The 15,513-nt window shown below is 46.4% G+C and overlaps 1 pseudogene; it reads right to left on the bottom strand.

Moving 5' to 3' along the window:
• Positions 1-1,511: 1,511 nt before the first annotated feature.
• On the bottom strand, positions 1,512-10,065 carry LOC123067904 (calcium-transporting ATPase 1, endoplasmic reticulum-type-like; annotated as a pseudogene).
• Between the last annotated feature and the right edge of the window lie 5,448 nt (positions 10,066-15,513).

Here is a 15,513-nt window from a genome sequence, read left to right as displayed (position 1 = left end):
CTATTTAACTAAAAGTGATTGTCAACTGCGTGATAGCATGTTAAATTATTGATCTAAATTTCGTGGTATATGCTTCATCAATTTTTCTAAAATATGTACCTCGAGGATGTACAACATAAGAGGGCAGGCCTGGCGCAGTGGTGAAGTCCTCCCCACTTGTGCCAAGAGGTCCTGGGTTCGAACCAGCCTCTCTGCATTGCACTTTGCAGGGGTAAGACTAGGTTCCTATAATCCTTCCCCAGACCCCACTTTGTGTGGGAGCTTCTATGCACTGGGTCTATCCTTTGAGGATGTACAACATAAGTGCTTCTTATCATCGGTGAATCAGATATAATGAAGTCCCAAGAAGTACTCTCCCCCCATCAATTTTCTAAAATATGTACGTCGAGGATGTACTACAACATAAGTGCTTCTTACCGTGCTTCTTACCATCCGCGATTCGGATATAACTAGATCGGTATCGCGCCAAGGCGCGAGGGTACCGGTAACAATGCTTTGTTTGCTAAGTCAGTAGTAATTGGCGCGTGGGTACCGGTAGCAACGCTTTTGTTCCTAAGTCAGTAATAATCTTGATTTAGCATATACGATAATAATACAGTGAAGAAGAAACATTCAATTGTGATAGGAACAGGACATAGTGATGCTCAATATCAGCATAAAACTATAACAACTTCATAAGTGATAGGAACAGGACATAGTGCCACTCGACAGGAAGTTCATAAGACCACTCAACAGGAAGTTCGAAAACAAAAGCGCAGCCACTCGACAGGAAGTTCAAAAACAAAAGCGCAGCCACTCGACAGGAAGTGCAGCTTACCGCACCTAACCTGACCCGTCATATCCAGCCGCCCAAACGGTAATACATGACTATAACAGCCACAATGAGTCTGCCATTACATGTATATACATATACCACAATGAGCCTTACATTGCAATATATACACTTTCACATTGGCTGATAACACGTTTTAGGGTGGACAGGTAAGGCAAAACTCAATACAACTTATCAACCACTATCATTATAACTTAACGTCTCAAAAGTGGTATGCTGGCCAATAAAAAATGGGTAACTCATGTTACAAAAAGACAGCAATTCTTTAATAGGGTAGAGAGCAAGCTTTGCTAAAGTTACTTCATATGGGTCAATCGCGAGGATCTCTATGCTCATTGCAAATAAAATAGCATGTGACAATGATATTGTGGAGTTGTTTCATGGGGAGCAAGTTCTTGATGTTTCTTCCCGTAGTTTGTCAAGTATTTCAGGATGTTGCAGTTCCAATTCCTTATTTCAAACTGCAAAACAGAACCACTATGAAAAAAGGATCAGCGAATTGGTTCAAGAATATCGAACAAAAATACGCACTTTCACTTTAACTTATCTTTGATATCTACTAAGGCTATTTTTTGGTTTACCTATTATTTCTTTTGCAAGTCAGTCATATAAGAACAAAGATATATCACAGATGACATATACGACAAAATATTATAGAAATGTAGAAATAATAACTGACTGAAAGAGAAAGCTACTTAAAAACGCTTAATTAGATTGAGCACATACATAACTGGAAGGGAAATGATTTTTCCTTAGACAATGAAATTTCATTATAAGATGAAACAACAGAAGATAACTATCTGGCTAACAATAATTGGTTCGCTCATATATGTAGCTATTTCGATACCCCTTAAAAAGAAAAACAGCAATAGAAGGTTTCTGACAGGGATCTCCATAACCTGGAACATGCAAAATCGTCAGAAGTTAACTTTGCAAATAGTTTTCTGTGTAAAAGTTAATTTTGCAATGCAGTGAACATTATGGGCTAGTAAATTCAAGCAACTCTAAAGTGAAACAAATAGATAGATCATCAAATTTGCATAATTTGTTACCAACTACAATCTAAATATCCTTGCACAAGGATCATCTTAGTAGATTGCTGAACTAACAGAAGTTGTAGTACACCAGTACACTTAAATATATTTTAGAGCAGATTAATCTTAGATAGGCAACCAGAGAACGGCCGCTTGACTCCACAGCCGTAGATAGGCACATAAGGAGCTACCTGCATAATGGTCTGTAACTTGTTGCGCACATCACAGAGCTCACTCGGTCACTCCTACCAAGAGCCAATGCCATGAGGCATCTGAAATAACGCGTACATACCAAACCTTCAAATTCTGGAGAGATTAAGCGAACTGAACTGAAATGGTTCAGAGATTGTAAACCTTTGTTTGGAAAATAAAAAATGAAGCTATTTAAGAATTCGGTCATGCTATAAGCAGAAGTCTAGAAACAACAAGTTACAGGAGGCATATTCAGATAATGAACCAAGTTCTACCAATCACGTGATTGCAGATGAAGTGAACAGGCACGTCCGTTCTTAATTATATTTATTGGCATGAGCTAATATAGTGCCATACAAGACAAAATAAGCTGGTAGGTTTACATAAAAAAATTGAACAACAGAGAGTGGAGGATAATTATTGTGCAGCATATATAATAAGGTATTGAGTACCGATCCTTCTTTGCTTTTTGCCTCATAGAACTGGTGGAAGTGCATGCAGGCGAGCCTCACTTTCTGAGCACTAACACTGAAATATGCAGAAAAAGCACCGACCAGGAAATTAGAAATTTCTAAAATTATTCAACTTTGTGCATGATGATACTTGATACACATAAGCAATGCCAAAAAACATGCTAAGAGCCTCGGAAGCAAGACAACAAATAAATTCACAAAATGATAAAGTTTTCCTTCCCAGGCCATAAACCATTGGCAGGAAAACTGATAATTTCATTAATAAACTTGACTCTCCTACATGGATATAGGGCAGGGCAAACGACCTGAACCGCATGCCCATGGCGTAGACAACGACACATCCGAATAGAAAAATCAATGCCATAGACAGCAGAAAAACGGACATTAGGGTTTCGTAGAATAGCAGATCATTAATAGCAGAAATTTTGCAAATCAATATTTTTTCCCTTGCCAAGCTACAGTAATGCTATTGGCTGAATAGCAGATTCGATAGTACCAGAAATGTTTGCAAAACGACAGGAACGACATGCCCACTGCACCAACACACCTGAATAGAAACAACCTCGATCATACAGACCAAAAAAAACACCATTGGTGTTACGTAGAATAGCAGATCACTAACACCAGAACTGTTTGCAAACCGACAAAAGTTTTCCTTGCCGCTGCCGGCCCATAAAGTTGCCATTGGCAGGAGTAGACAGCTCATTGCACGAAATACAGCTAAACTCAGCTCTCCTGCTTATGGCTATACAACAGCAGCAAACGACAGAAATCGCATGCCCATAACGTGCACACACTGCACCAACATATCCGAATAGAACAACATAGATGTATTAGGCTGCACAATGTTTGGAAAAATTATACCTCAAAGAGCAACTGCTTAAACTATTGAGTACAAAATTAAAGCATGGATGTGTTAGGCGGCACAATGTTCAGATAAATCTTCCTTATTAACGTACAATCTGGAATGATATTACAGGAAGAAAGGGGTAGTTGTAAGAAAATGACATTCATGCCAACCACAAAAAGGGAAATAATCCTCAATGCAAGGCTAATATCATTTATCTATTGACAATCACCATATCCAATAAAAATATTAAATTGCATATGATTTATAATCTGAACATGTATACTTTCCAGTCAAATGGCATGATCTTTTTAACAGAACTAAAACCTCCAAAGTTATGTCAATGATTAAATATGGCATTAGTGTAATATATGGTAATGGCATGGTTTCTGAAGCACATTCCTCGCAGGCCTCATGGCAACAAACACACAAAAAATATTGTACTACGTTTTCAAGATTGTTTAGGATATTTCACTGGTAGCAAAGAATTTTGTTAAATGAAATAAAAGGATATGACATACCAAAGGAGATAGATATCAAGATGTCCAGGAAGAAAAGAACGACTCTCAGTTCATATGTTTCAGGTATTAGCCACAAACGTGTATCTCATATACATGTAAACAAAACAATATGTACAAAGAAATTTCTCTTTGGGCTAGGTAAAATAATCGCTTTAGTTCTGAAGTAAAAAGAAAATCTTCAGTTTACGATGCATCTCATATGAAAACAGCAGGCCCCTGATACTCCCATCACACAAATAGAGTGAACAAATAAAGGAACAAGCATTCATGCGTAGTCAGAACAGTTTATCACAAAGTACAGCCAAAGGGTGTGGCTTACCTTATGAATGAACCAAACGGCACCAACAGTACCCAACAGCCTCCAACAGCACAAAGGGCATCAACGTCTCACCTCCAAACTGAAACAAACAATCAAGCAGAAAGTAAGTTATGTTATACTGAAACAAACAGTATACGGCTGTAGCTTAACTCAGCAGCACATATCAGAAAATATTGAAATAGTAAGTTATGTTATGCTAAGTTCAAAAGCATGCATTGATGCTTACCTAATGTCTCGGGCGGATCCACCGACAGACCGTTCTTTCCTTCAGGTACTCCCATTTTCTCAACCAAGACCTACAAGAAACCAACCAACAAATTAATCATGATGGAAGCCTAAGAATGGAATGTCTTCCAACATCAGTACTGTCTGAATTTGGACTGACACAACCAAAACTCTAGTGATAATTGTATCCTAAATTGTTCAGTTGTGGACCAAGTAAGCACCACCATATTCTCGAAGTAACACTGTGAAATTCAAGAAAACTGAGAATAGCATGAACTGTATCAATTCTCACCTTTAAAGCAGCCTCGGTCGGCATTCCGGTGGAAACATACTGGTTTGAATAATGTGAGACACTGGCATCATTGCACACAGCGGCAACCTTCACAATCATCTCAAGATTTGCATACATCCTCCCTGCAGGCCAGTAGTAAATTTTGCAATCACGGGGATCATGCGACGTGTCGTCCACCTTGAAGCTCCTAACTTTCCCTGGGGCATCACCGATCGCAGCGAGCTTTGAGACTGACATCTGGTTGGTGGTCAGTGTCCCAGTCTTGTCAGAGCAGATCACGGTGGTGCAGCCCGGAGTCTCCACACTGGGAAGCTTTCTCACGAGCGCATTCTTGGCGGCCATCTTCCTGGTTCCGAGGGCGAGGCAGGTGGTGATCATGGCAGGCAATCCTTCGGGTATGGCGGCGACAGCAAGCGCCACGGCGATCTCAAAGTAGTATGTGCACTTCTCAAACGAAAAGCGTATGTTCCTGGGCACCCATCCGTCGAGCTCTAAGATCAAGAAGTACTTGACATTGATGAGCCACACGAGGATGCATATGAGGCCGATGATCTTGGTGAGTGCCTCGCCGAACTCGTTGAGCTTCTTCTTGAGCGGCGTGTTGTCGTCCTCCTGCGACAGCCAACCGAACCACTATCTGCGGAAAGGCAAGGCCAAACCACACCAATATCTGTACCTGGAAAGCAAATTAGGCAGCACACAAACAAAATAGTGTCAATCGAGTGAAGAAAAAGGAAGAAAAAACAAAATATGGAAGAAGAAAAAGAAAAACATACTGGAAAGCTAAATCCCCTTCTTAATCAGGTAAACTGATCGACCACTCTGTTCATGAGCCCATCCTGACAATTTATCAAACACCTATCATGCAATACATTCATGCTGAACCAGGAGGTGCCGCATCAGTGGCAAGAACCAGGGTCCAGGGCTGCAAGCTATGTGGCGGGCTGCCCAGAGATCTCGTCCAGCTCCGCAACGGTGGCCACCTGCAAGGCAAGATAATGAGAGAGAGAGAGAGAGAGAGAGAGAGAGAGAGAGAGAGAGAGAGAGAGAGAGAGAGAGATGAGACATACCACCTATTCTGCGGACGGAGCGTGTGAGCCGGGAAGGAATGAGGTGAACGAGAGAAAACCACCAAGGTTGACCTTGCTGATCTCGGTGGCCATCCCGGTGCGCACGACGAGGCAGACGGCGCTGCCATTGACGACGGTGGTGCCCGCGAACACCATGCACTCCTTGGCCTGGATGTCAGCGTCCTCGGCCGGCACGGCATGCGCAGTCTTGTTGACGGAGTTGGTCTCACCCTTGAGCGACCCCTGCTCGACACGGAGCATGGAGGAGATGAGCCTGAGGACGCGCATGTCGGCGGGCACCATGTCCCAGATGCGGAGTTGCACAACATCCCCGGGGACGAGCTCGCGGACAGGGAGGGCGGGCGCCTACTCGCCGTCGCGCCGCATGGCAGCATGGTCGGACTGGATCTGGTGCAGCATCTCAAGCGCCTTCTCAGCGTTGGTCTCCTGCCAGACGCCGACGGCGGCATTGACGAGGAGGATGAGGAAGATGACGAGCGGCTCGACGAAGGCCGGGGGCCGCGGCGATGGAGATGGCGCGCTCCGCCTGGATCTCCTCCTACGCTCCGACCATGGACGCGCCCTCTGCGGGGTCGGAGCAGGAGGGCTCGGGAGCCGACGACGTCGACGGCGCCCTGAGACACGAGCGGCAACGACGTCGACGGCGCGATGGCAGGAGGGTGTGCGGGCGGCTTGGAGAGGAGATCGGGCGAGGGAGAGAGGGGGGCAAATGGGAGGACGAAGAGGCCGCTGTCCTCACCTCATCCACCGACGGGCCAACCAGCGAGGCCACGCACGAGGCCTGGACGTGAAAAGACCAAAATACCCTCGGAGGAGGCAAGATATTACGTGCGGTGGCGCGGGATATTTACTCGCCAGTGCGCGCAATGGGACGAACAGGCCACACCCGCAGCCACGGTCACTGACAAATGCGGCCCACCCGTGAGCGGCCCCATAGGTCAGCGAGTCTAGGTCGAATAGGCGAAGTAAGCGGCAGCGCGTGGAGGCAGTAACTATTCATTGCTACAGGGCCGTTTTTGATCCGGCGGCCCAGATCGTCCAGAGGCTTGATCCGACGGCTAGAATCGCATCAGGAAAACGAGATGGAGGGCCAGAATTGCCTGAGCTCTGAGAGCGCCCGGAAGTGACTGCATCCCTTATTTCTTGATGCATTCCCAAGAAATACTCTCCCCCAAGAAGTACTACCTTTATTGCTTTCCCTCATTTGTTTAGATTATAATGTGCATTAAATTTTGGATGCGGATAACCACCACATGTGTAGGTGTTAAGGGGTCTGGTCATACATTTTGTATGGTGTCTAAGCGAACCAGCCCACATGTCTATGTGTGGGCAAAACATGTAATGCCCACACACCTTTTTTTTGCCTTGCGGTCCCTCCCACACGCCTACGTGTGGCAAAATCGATAACGCCCACACGCACGTACTCACGGCCCCGCACGCTTCGCGTGACAGTCATCACGCGTCCCCGCAGTTGCCATAGTCCGGACCCTCTTCCATGTTCGTTTAGCTGCAGTTGCCATGTTGCTGAACTACAGTTGCCATGGTTGCTCAATTGCAGTTTCCATCTCAGGTCAAGTGCCAGATGCCATTTTTGGATAACTGCAGTTGTTGCCATGTATGGTCTGGTCTACTATAGTTGCCATGATTTAAAGAACTTTAGGAGTTGCCACCTACTAACACTAGGCAGTTATCATGTAGCACTACAAAAAAGGCATGGCAAAAAAACATGTTCGGGTAAAGACGGAGTTGCCATCTGCTTACAGGCAACTAGGGCAGTTGCCATGTACCCCGCATAACACATGGCAACTCGAGGTAAAAAAGAGAGAGTTGCCATCTGCTTACAAGAACGTTAGGGCAGTTGCCATGTACGCTGCAACACACATGGCAACTGACAGTTTTGGGCATGGGAGAATATACAGGCATGTGGGCGAACTGATAAATGCCCACACACCAGCCCTTCTGCATGCGTGAAAACTGGCGTGTGGGCGAACTGCTAAACGCCCACACCCCAGCCACTCCGCGTGGTGAAACGGGCGTGTGGGTGATCGGATGAATGCCCATACACCAGCCCAGTCCTACATGGCATAAAAAATCTGCTAGAACGCACCAGGATTCATGCAGAAATGGTTGGACGAGAATCCATGCATGTGGGCGAGTTGCCAGACGCCCACACGTGTGGGCATTAGTCTTTCCGTAAACTTTTCGCATGCAAGATCTAAAAGAAAACTAACCATATAACATTCCTACTCATTCAGTGTATCACGACATGCATCCTTCGTAATTAACGGAGATTAAAACATGATATGCATTTCTTCTACACCTTAGTATGCGCCTCCCTGCCTCCGGGATGCTGTCATGCACCGCTTGGTTGTTGTAGTGTCGCGTTGATGAGCGTTTTGGTAGACATCCCAATTGTCTTTCTCATTGCAACGCACAGGCATATGTACTAGTCATTACATAAAGCCCGTCCGCAAAAAAGACTGGGTGACCCTTGATTAGATGGCTGGGTAGTCATTCTATTGTTGTAATAATTACACTTACTTTTCAAATTACCACAGTCACATGCGGGTATCCGATACAGCACTCGATCCATCGTTTGTTGCTCGGTATCCGCATCATGGACCTAGGGGAGCAGTGTTGGCCTTCTCGGGCCACCGGAGCCAAGGGGAGTAGGGGACGGACACAAGGCACCATCGACATGTACTGCATGGGGCGAGGCGCCAGCGCCTTCTTTGTCTCCGTCATCCTTTTCACCACCCCAGGAAACACTACCCCGGTTTCCTCCCAGTCCACGCATGTCGCCGCCTCCAGCAGACCACGCCATCACACCCTGTACCACTGCAATGAGAACTGCTTCATACCTCGAGCAACACAGGGCACATTGCCTACCTCCAGCAATGAGACACCACCTCGACCATATTCCGTATTGTCACCCTCCCGCAGCTGGCTGGCTTGCATAGGCACTGCTCACAACTGAAAGTTATTTACGACCTAGCAGCCAAGCGATGATTATGCCCGAAAAATAAAGGGCAGCGCTCTGCGCTGGCCCGGCCGAAATTTCGGCCAGTCGCACTGCCCCCGTCCGATTAAGGCTCTATTAGCTTATCCTCGTCGTTCAGATCTTATCCTCATCCCATATGGGATGGTCGCCGCACAGACTAATAGCCCCACGCGCTCACCATCATCGCTCCCTCCCCGTCTCCTACGGGGACGCGGCAACGCCCCCTTCGCCAGCGCTCAACACCTCGCCGCCCTCCACACTCGCCGCCGATGGCCGAAAAAAAGAACAACGCCCCCTCCCACGCACCCCAGCATTAGCTTCCAAGCACTGGTTGGAGCAACCGTCGTGAAGGCCACAGCTCGCCGTTGCCGGTTGTGGCTGGATCCAGCTCCACCAGCGACTGCAACTCGCCGGATGCCGGTTGCAGCTCTCTATCCCTCGTCGTGGAAGCATACTTCATCACCATTCACGGCTCCCTGGCTCGCCATAGAAGTATCCTTCCTCATCGGTTCCAGCACTGCGTTGCCGGTAGTAGCAAAACGGCACGCCAGTTGCAGCTCTCTGATCCTCGCCGTGGAAACATCCTTCATCGCCGGTTGTGGCTCTCTGATCCTCGCAGTGGAAGCATCCTTTCTCATCGGTCCAGCACTCTGCATTGCCGGTAGTAGCAAAACGGCATGCCGGTTGAAGCTCTCCACAACACTGATTCCACCATGCCCACATTGCTGCTTGTAGCATATGTCACCACCGGTTGCAGCTCTCCACACTGCCGATTCCAGCATTCTGGGTCGTCGTTGGTAGTATCTCGCCTTTCCGCTAGTAGTTGTGCGCCCCACCACTCGTAGCAGTGCTGCTGGCTGGTTGCAGCTCGCTCGCATGCTGGTTCCAGCACCTGACGCAGCCCGTAACAACACCGGTCTTCCATGGCCGTGCCACCGGGGCTTGCCAGTTTCAAGTGCACGGTTGAGCCGGTGGCAGCACTGGAGCTTGCCGGTTCCAGCTATTCCTGGCCACGGTTGCAGCTTTCTCGTGGCTGGTTGTAGCTCGACATGTCGGCGGCCATGTCTCGCTTCCGTCGTGGCTCTGTAGCACGGCCGTTGGGCGGCTGTAGCATATAAAATGGCCGGTTGTAGCTCGGCCTGTCGGAGGCCCGGGACAGAGGAGGGCGACGACCGCGGGCATGGCGTCGTCGTAGCTCGTAACTGCAGACAGTAGGCGCCGATGAGTCGCTGCGCCATGGCGCCAGGAGATGGTAGTGCTGGAGGGGCTTGCGCTGGAGATAGCAAATGGGGGATTCGAGTGAGGATAAGGGAAGAAGATGCGGGTGTGGGCGGTGTGTGGGTCCACCCTAGCCACGCGTTTTGATCGCATGCGTTTAGGTGGCTCGGTGCGGACGCTGGGATAGCCGGGCTGGACCGGCGGAAGTTTCGGCCGGTGCGCCGGTCCGAAACGTTTACCAAAATAAATACAACTTGATACCCTAATTTTGCTGCAGCCCGGTCAAGTACAAGTGTATACGTTTACAGCCAGACAATAAGTCCAAAAATCAAATCGGGGCCTGAGATAAATTTAGGCCCAGCAGCAGGCCTTCCCAAGGGTTTAGAAGACTCACCAAGTACCCGACGACTGGAAGGAGCCCGACGGAAGGGATATACGTCCCTGGATCATCTTGGTCATGTAGAACACATCTCTCCTTATAAAACCCTAGTCTCCACCGTGTATATAAGGGGAGGCTAGGGGGCTCTCATTAGAACTCAACTCTTGGTAGAACTCCACACAATCCCTTGTAATCCCTTGTACGAGGTATACCCACCATGAATGACAACAACAAGAAGGATGTAGGGCATTACTCATCACCGGAGGCCCGAACCTGGGTAAAACCACCGTGTGCCCTCTGATCTAAGACTTCTAGCCATGCTAGTAACTCTACCGAGGGTACTAAAGGATTTTTTCATCGTCACTATTCTCTCTGTGTGTACTAGCAAACATATTAGTCCCTCACTGTCTCTATCCAACAATCTCCAAAACTTTCGGGGAACTCAATTGTACCCACACATACAAACCAGATTTAGCAAGCCTGGAAGGAACATGGGTAAGAAGGGTAAGAAGGATAAAAGGCCAAAACCTAGCAGAGTAGGAGTTTTACATAAGAATATCATTTTTGTTTAATTAATCACTGAACTAAAACAAAAAAATTGCTGGACCTAGATAGAAATATTTTTCATGACTGCAAGTAATTAATAAATAAATATTAAACCAAAAATTAGTGCAATGCATATTAATGGAGATGTAGCTCAATTGGTAGAGCGCTAATCTATGTTGTATAGAGGCACGGGGATCGATACCTCGCATCTCCATTAGGTATTTTATTTATCGCTTTTTCTTTTCCTGCAAAAATTAGTTGGCAAGAAAGAACACTACGTGACGCTGCATTGACTGCTGATTGCGTCGTCAATTGGGCTGGAAGTTGGATGCTCAAGGATGGATAATTGGATAGATAGGAGAAGCTCCAGCGTTAATTTAAGCGATGTCATTGTTTGCTTTGTACTCAATCTTTTTTTTTATGGGAACATTGTACCGAACTTTTTTTATGGGAGCCTTTGTACCCAGCCTGATCTTGTGTGATCACTGATCAGTTGACAACTAAAATGATCTTGTGTGATCGATAGTAGCGAGCACACTAATTGACTTAGTTGTTCCCTTCGCTGGCTGAACTAGCCATGTGTCATCATGTCTCGGCTGACTGTTTTGTTTGTTATAGGAAGAAACTAGTTTAAATACAGCCTGCTCAACGGCATGGTGCATATATAGCTTACTCGCCTGCATGAAAACAAACTCACGTTTTTCTTGGGATATATTTACGACCAATATTTTTCTTGATTGCAGTCAGTTAGTTAATATTATTGGCTTGAATTAATGCAGTGCTCAATTGGTAGAGCGCTAATCAATGCGGAATAGAGGCATGGGGTTCGATTGCTCGCATCTCCAAATTGATTTTTATCGCTGTTTTCCCCCCTTTTTGAGGTGGTGTCGCTGTTTTTTCCTGCTAAATTTAATTATCCGTCAACAAGAAAAAAGGCTACGCGATTGAGCATGGGCTGATTCGTCGGCCCATGATTCGGCAGCATCGCCAATTAAAGTGAGACTGTCAGCAAGTGGACCTGCGGCCTTTTGTCATTCCAGTTTTTTTCTTTTTATTTTTGCTAGGCCTAAAGGTTCTGTCCAAGAGTCAATAGTAGCAGCAGTGACCTGATAGCTTCGCTCAAAAAAGAGAGAGAGCAGTGAACTGATAGTACCAAAACTTTCCCCTCCTACAGTAACTTGAGCAACGACTTGGGCAATTTGCCCGCGACAGGCGTCATGCCGCTTTCTCTTTCTCGTTATTCTGTCTTCTGTTCCATTTTTTTTATAAGGATGGATTTTATTAACTCAAGATGAAGCATCAAAAGGATACAAACACTATGAGCACAAACCCGGTATCTGCATAGCTAGGATGCACACAGCCAATGCACACACACAACAAGCTACAGAATAGCAAAGTCATATCAGACCAAAGCTATGCCTAAGCGAGAGAAAAAAAACTCGAAGCGATCAATCCATCATTGACAAACTACAGCTATGGCCATATCCGCACTAACAACATAATAACACCACAAATACAATGAGGTTCTTAACAGCAACACCTTCAGGAAGGTAGCAACGCTCAAACGTCGCCATCACCGGATTCAACCACCAAAGGTCAGAATCTACGTTTTCACCTTGAAGAATTAGATGGAGCATATCCGAGCAATGCCTTCAACAAGGTGACGATGCAACAACATCGCCATTGCCAAGTATAACCAACATGGTTAGACCTAGATTTTCACCCCGAAGCTCGTCTAAGTCAATCATGTGTTATTGCCACCACTTTTTCACTTTCTCAGCAGCAACATGCTTTGGCAAAGAAACCAAATGCCACCGCCGCACAACCATATCCTCTGCGTCAAGCCGTTGTTTGTAGATTGCGTCACACCACCGAAGGAAGCCACCGATGAGGAACCCTCGAGAACTCTTTTGATGAGAACCACAATTTGTTGTGGTTTTGCTGCCACTATCTAGACTAATCTCCATTGCCGATAAGTCACTGGAGATGGAGCACACAGACACATCCATCGCAGCACAACTGCACAACCATGGAGTCTTCCAAATAGACTGCGCAGAAGCCACTAGCCTTCATTGTCGGCCCGGTTCATGGCTGCCGGATCTCCGACTTGCCCCGATCCGATATGGACAATAAGAAGCAGGGACACCGGCGAGAGGACAATCAGCAAGAGTTGATCTGAGGGAGCACCGCTCTCGCCAACCCAATCCGTTCTGGACTATGGGACGCAAGAGACGATGGGCTCCATGAAATAGCAGGATAGCCAGGCATTGTGGCGGTTCTTGAATCCCTGTTCAATGGAACTGGCTGAAGTGGGTGTCAAGTCCATTAGGGGCCAATCCTGGCAGTTGCAGATCAGACCGGAGCATGCTGCTGGGATCTGCCGCGAGGGCACGCCCCAACCAAGTCAGCAACGTGAGCCAGCAATCCATTGCCAACCTGGGCCTTCAGACACCGCCGACCCTCGCTACTGGACGCCGGCGAGCGCCACAGCCCCGTCATCCTGCAGATCTGATCGCCGCGGCCGCGGCCGCCGCACGCCTGGGAAGAGGAGGGACACCTCAGGGGAGTGCCCCTCCGCCGCTGTCCCTGACCCGGGGGCTTCGCTGGCAGGCCCTCAGGCGGCGGCGACACGAGGAGATCGGGTATGGTTTCTAGTGGCGGCGCTAACTATGGATGCATACGGCCTTTTAAATATGAGTACTCGGATTTTTAATCTCGGTTATGCACTAAGCCCGGCCCTCAATAAATGAGTGAGTACCAGGAAAGCCCGGTCCTCAAGAATAATAGGAACCTAAATTCACCTCGGTGAGGATTTGAACCTAGGTGTTGGGTTTGTACATCCACTCCCCAACCAGTTGAGCTAGGCTCACTCCCCCTGTCTTCTATTCCATATCCTTCCCTGATCTTAGTTTCTAGCTTCCTCCATGCTCTCTCTGGTTCCCACTTCTCCGCCACTCAAGCTTTCTAGTCTCCCTTCCTCATTCAATGTCTTTCTTTCCAAAAATAAATAAAGTCAATACGTAGTTCCTTTACTTTTCGCCGAGGTATTTCAAATCATGTGCCAAGCGCCCTAGGTGAGGATACGGGAACAGAGGATCACAGGTGGGAGGGCGAACACATAAGATTAATTGAAATTAGATTAATCCATCTCAAAGTTGTATTATAAATGGTTGTGAAACTTGAACCAAAGTACAGTTTAGGGTTGTAAAGTGAACCCTAAGACAAATTTAGGCTGTAGTATAAACTCTCTATATAAAAAGACAAATTGTCTAAAAGCTTGAGCTATTTTGAAGGTATGTGTCGGAATCATGACGATGTTTTCATAGTGTTTTAGAATTACTAGCAATGTGCTCGTGTGTTGCAACGGATCCGAAGTAAAATAATACATGTTCACAAAACTGAAAGAAGACCACTCTAGTTTTGGTGTGTACATGTAAATAACTAAAAATATATTCGGTTTCATTCAAAATGTATTCCTGGCGGCTCTTTTGATGAGCTGAGCGAGGGATGTGGCTGTTAGTACTTAGGGGTTTTCTGCAAATTGGTGTAGTGAAGCGGGGTCTTGTTGCAAAAATGCCAAAACTTATCTCACAATCGTTAGATGCAGATTTGATGGTCAGAAATGACGAAAGGCAGTCACATCATCATCACCAGCCGAGTCTTTTATACCCCCTCCGTCCCTAAATATAAGTATTTCTAGAGATTCCAATATGGACTACATACGGAGCAAAATGAGTGAATCTATGCTCTAAATATGTCTATATACATCCGTATGTAGACTGTATATATTGGAATCTCTACAAAGACTCATATTTAGGAATAGAGTGAGTAGAAGTAGAGAAGTAATTGTTTTAGATTAGGCTATCAATACATTGTGTATGTAAATGTTGTCACCCTCTGCTCTAGGGTCCAGTCCTGCCAGGATGTAAATTGTGAGCTTGTGGCATCCTCTAAAAACGAATGCTCAGTACGTACCTTCAAGATAAGGTGGTGTGCTTCGATCGATATTCAAGATGAATGTTAGTTGAGGCGACAAGTACTATTGTGATGAGGTGAGGAGGTCCAGCCGGTACCTCTCATGCAAGCATAGTACTCACTCCGTTCCTAATTATAAGTCTTTGGAAAGATTTCAGTATGGACCATATACGAAGCAAAATGAGTGAATCTACACATAAAATACATTTATATACATTCGTATGTGGTCCATACGTATGTGGTCCATAGTGAAATACCTACAAAGACATATATTTAGGAACCGAGGGAGTACAAAACAAAATGGAGTACTAAACGCCTTGTCCGCTGGCACAACCTCCATGGATTTCATCGCCAAGTATATTTTGTCTCACAAATTTTGCTCCGCCGGCAGGCAGCAGCAGACCAGCTCTCTCTTACCTAATGGAGTGGGACAAATCTTTTATCTCCACTTACCCAAAAGGACACCATTAAGCTTAGATGTTTCAGCCACTCACTTGTTTTGGAAGCACAGGCTTTGATATTTCAGCCGCTCAATTGAATCACACAAACTAAGCAAGGAGAAGTAATA

Source organism: Triticum aestivum, chromosome 3B (genome assembly GCF_018294505.1).
Source record: "Triticum aestivum cultivar Chinese Spring chromosome 3B, IWGSC CS RefSeq v2.1, whole genome shotgun sequence".
NCBI classification, from domain to species: Eukaryota; Viridiplantae; Streptophyta; class Magnoliopsida; order Poales; family Poaceae; genus Triticum; species Triticum aestivum.
The sequence above is the reverse complement of the archived record's forward strand: the minus strand, read 5'-3'. Positions and strand labels throughout refer to the sequence as shown.